Here is a 4,757-nt window from a genome sequence, read left to right as displayed (position 1 = left end):
TGTAAAAATCTTGGTCTTGTGGATATCTGGTGACTTTTGAACCCATCTGGTAGGGACTATACATTTTTTTCATCAGTCCATAAGATTTATTCTAGAATAGATTTTTTTTTATATCTAAATCCCTCATTTCATCTGTTGTTGACTGCTCAATTGGAAACATCTTAGTCTCAGATCATGCCCAGGTGAGTTTAGAGATGTTGCCACATACGGAGAAAAAGAAATCATATAGTTGCCACTTTAATGTATCCCTTTTGCAAAATCCTGATTTCCAACAAATGTTAAAGACTGAAATCAATGTTTATATGGACACCAACTGGTCCTCAGTATCCTCTGTGGGCGTGGCTTGGGAGGCACTTAAGGCAGTTCTTAGGGGTCGGATCATACAATATGCCTCATTCACCAAAAAATCCAAAGCACGTGAACTCATGGAGTTGGAAGGGAATATTAAAAGTGCCGAGGCAGAGCTGAAGTGCCGAATGTCATCTGATGGCCTCAGAGAATTGACCCGATTGAAATACAGATATAATACTATTTTGTCACGGAGAGTGGAGTTTTGGTTGTTCAGGGCAAGACAGTCATATTTTGAGTCGGGGGACAAAGCAGGGAAGCTTCTGGAAAGATATATAAATCAGAGAGAGTCTTTTTCTACCATTCCCGCAGTGAAATCTGCTGGTGGTGAAATATTTACCTCAGCCATTGATATTAATAATGTTTTTCAAGAATTTTATCTTGATCTTTATAGTTCCACGTCTTCGTCTACTGATGAAGATATTAGAAAATTTGTGGAACCATTAGAACTCCCTAAATTGATGACTGAGGAAAAAAATTCTCTTGATTCTGAAATAAACTTGGAGGAGCTTGACAAGGTAATTAAGGCCCTGCCTACAGGCAAGACTCCGGGGCCAGATGGCTTTGCCACTGAAATTTTTCGATCTTATGCTACAGAACTGGCTCCACTTTTGTTAGAAGTTTATACGGAATAATTAAAGAATGGAATGCTTCTGCCAAAAAAAATCTATTCTAGAATAAATCTTATGGACTGATGAAAAAAATATATAGTCCCTACCAGATGGGTTCAAAAGTCTCCAAATATCTGTAAGACCAAGATTTTTACACATCCTGTGAAGTGTCAATGTTGCTCTAGGGTCTTACACACTTTTGCTTCACTATGATCAAGGACTGAGTCCATCAAAAGATTAAAGTCTCCTCCCAATATTACATCATGTGGGGTGTCAGAGGCTTGCAACATCCCTTCAAGATCTATAAAAAAGCCCTGATCATCAGCGGTAGGTGCGTAAACATTAGCCAAAATCAAACTTTGCCCCTGAATTTCTGCTAAAACAATAATGACTCTTCCTATTTTATCTTTAATCTGTTTGATACATTTGAATTGTAGATGTTTACTTATGAATGTTATGACTCCCCTGCTCTTACTTGTGCCAGCACTAAAGAAAATATGTCCACCCCATATCTTCCCAAATTTTTCAGCTTCCTGCAGGGAAAAATGCATTTCTTCAAGAAACACTATATCATATTTCCTTCGTTTAAGAAAAGAAATAACCTTCCTTCTTTTTATGGGGTGCCCCAACCCATTCACATTCCACATGGAGAGAGACAATCCACTCATGTTAACAATTGACATTTTGACATATGAGAAAAAATAGATTGTGTGTCAAAAATAAAATTATAAAGACCACATTCCAACATTAGTGCAACAGTCAAACCCCGAACTTCCCCCAAACCAAACAAACAGAAAAAAGAAAACCGTGTGCATTAACCCCACGCACGACAGCACCAACCGGCGTCCATCCCTCTAAACTCAGTCCATCTACACTTACGAGAGTCCCCGCGAAAACTTTGCCATCGGATTGCTCAAGTCTGGTGCTTCTGTACAAATTTTGTGAGACAGAATTACATAACAGAAGAAAATCTATAATACAAATACAGAATAAACACAAAGAACATGTGGATTCCTTCACATAACTGTCCCGAAGTTGCGATCCTTCACAAAACAAACTCCAGCATGTAGCGGAACACCACAAAAAAAAAAAAAGCCATTCAGTTTCCTCGGACAATCAAATGAATGCTCAGTGAGCCGGCTGTTCATGAGTGCAGTAGATGACCTAATCTTTCCAATGTCCTGCAAAAAATACTCCACAAAATAAACTCCAGCCAATAGGAGGCATAAACACAAAGAACGTGCAAATTCACCCGCACACTGTCCCGAAGGAGTGCCACCCCACAAAACAAACTCCATCCACCAGGCGGAACAAGCACAAAAAGTACCAAAACACCCAGTTTCCTCGGACAGTCAAGTAAATGTTAAGTGAGTCAGGTCCACTAGACCGCAAAGCGAGCACCACACAATGACGTACTCATTCCAAAGGCTTTATGAAGGACATCGCTTGTTGAGGACAAGTAAATACTTTGTGGCCATAGCATCAATTCTCAACCTGGCCGGGAACTTCAGTGCAAAGCAACCCTCCGTCGATGCAAAAGTTTCTTGAAGGAGTGTTATTATACAAAACAAACTCCAGCAGCTAGGCGGAACCTACACAAAAAGAAACAAAAAGGCGCCCAGCTTCCTCAGACAGTCAAGTGAATGTTCAGTGAGTCAGGCCCACTAGGCAGCAACATGAAAAATCACCAAATGGCTTACTCACCTCATTGTCTCTATGAAGGACAATGTAAATATTGTAATATTGTAATATACAATGTAAATGTGGGCATGTAAATATTTTGCGGCCATCCTTAGTATCTATTCTCAATTTGGCCGGAAACATCAATGCAAAAGTGACCTTCCATTGATGTAAGAGTTTCTTGCATTCCTTGAATCGATCACATTTCTCTCGTCGAATTCGCAAAGTCTGGGAACAAGAAAATGTTGTGGTTCTCCCAAGAAAGCCTTCCTTTACTTCTCGCCTCGCGTAGCACGAGATGTTTATCAGATGATCTCAGAAATTTGGCCAGAATTGATTGGGGCCTGTCTCCTTCCACGGATCTCCGAGCCGGGACCCTGTGAGCTTGCTTGATTTCCAGCTTATGTCTTTTTATGTTGAGCAGACTTGGAAAGAGCTCGTCTAGGAATTTTACCATATCTCAGCCTTCCTCACAATTCGGACGTTGTTTCGCCAATAACGATTCACAAGGTCTTCCAGCTTTTCCCAAACGCGTTCCAAATCTACTTTGGTCACTAGCGGGTTAGCAGCTAATTCCCTCTCCGATGACTCCAGATAATCGATCCATTTCTCGACATCCCCGATTCTTGTAACCAACTCAGAGAATTTCGTCTCCATCGCAGTGATCGATCGACGTATTACAGCAAGATCCTCCAAGTCCGCCATGACCTTCGCCAGCATTACAGACATGCTCACCAATTAATGTTGAATCTCTCCTGCTGCACTGTCAAAACTGAGTTCCTGGTCTGCTGCCCTGTCTGGGGTATCAGTTTGAGAATGTAAGTGTCTTTTAATAACTCCAGGGTCCGAGGATTTTGAATTCATTGACATGTTGTCTTCATAGAACAGTTATGTAGCAGGGTGAGTCAAATCTCACCATTTTAAGACACAAAAAGAATGGAAAAACTAGCAAAGTGTGCAGAGCTCACTGTTCACACGTCCGACCCTGCATTGTGCCACACGAGCATCTATTCCTAGTATATTTCTTCCCAAAAATATGGTATAATGGGGCATGCCCAGAATATATGAAAGTGATCAGCCATTATTGTTCCACATTGCCTCCAACAGTGTGCTTGATTTGTTGACCCAGATTGTTTGGCTTTCAATTTGGGCGTAATAAAAAAACGTATTATGTTCTTTGGCCTCTTGAATGCCTGCATATAATCTCGATATTTGCTGCTTGCTGTCCATTTCATTATAGGCCATGATGAATATATAAATCAAGAGTGGATAAACCATTATACCTCTTTTAATTTCTGAATTGTAATAGTCCTTAGCCTGTAAATATCTGTAAAAATCTTGTTTTATGAAGCCATACCTATTTGACAAATTCTGAAAATCCTGGAACTCCTCACCCTTTAAAACAGAACAGTAAGCGGCTATTCCTTTGGGGACCCAGCAGCAGAATCTCCCATCCAGCTGGGCCGGTACAAAGTTTGAATTGTAAGCAACCCAGCACAGTACCCGTTGTTCTAATTTTAATTTTAATATTACTTTATACCACACATTCAGACAAAGTTTTGTCCATTTATTTAAATTAACCCTTAAATGTCTGCCTACTGTAATATTCCCCAAGAGAGATTGAATTGGGAACCGTTTTTGTGAAGTTTCCATCTAGATGTGTAGCTCTTATCACACCAGCAGATCAAGGGTCTCATCTGGGCTGCACTATAATAATAATAATTTCCCCCTGTTTTCTTTTACTAATTGTAATGTGTTAAAACTAGTTCAAGGTTTCTTCCCATTCCAGATAAATCTGGATATCATTCTGTCCCAGTCACAAAATTGTTTCTGGGGGATTTCAACCGGTAAAGACTGGAATAAATAAAGAAGATGAGGCAATATATTAATTTTAACCATTTCAATCCGATTGGTCATGTCTTGTGGGAGTAAGTTCCACCTAGCCATGTCTGATTTTAGTGCCTTAGAAATAGGGCCATAATTACTTTCATAAAGTTTGGTTATATCCTTTGGAAGGATTATTCCCAAGTACTTCATATGTTGAGTGTCCCAGTTAAAATGAAATCTCTTTTCCATAGTTTGTGATGGTAAAAAATTGTATGACAAAATTAGGGTTTT

Source organism: Myxocyprinus asiaticus, chromosome 45 (genome assembly GCF_019703515.2).
Source record: "Myxocyprinus asiaticus isolate MX2 ecotype Aquarium Trade chromosome 45, UBuf_Myxa_2, whole genome shotgun sequence".
Lineage (NCBI taxonomy): Eukaryota > Metazoa > Chordata > Actinopteri > Cypriniformes > Catostomidae > Myxocyprinus > Myxocyprinus asiaticus.
The sequence above is the reverse complement of the archived record's forward strand: the minus strand, read 5'-3'. Positions refer to the sequence as shown.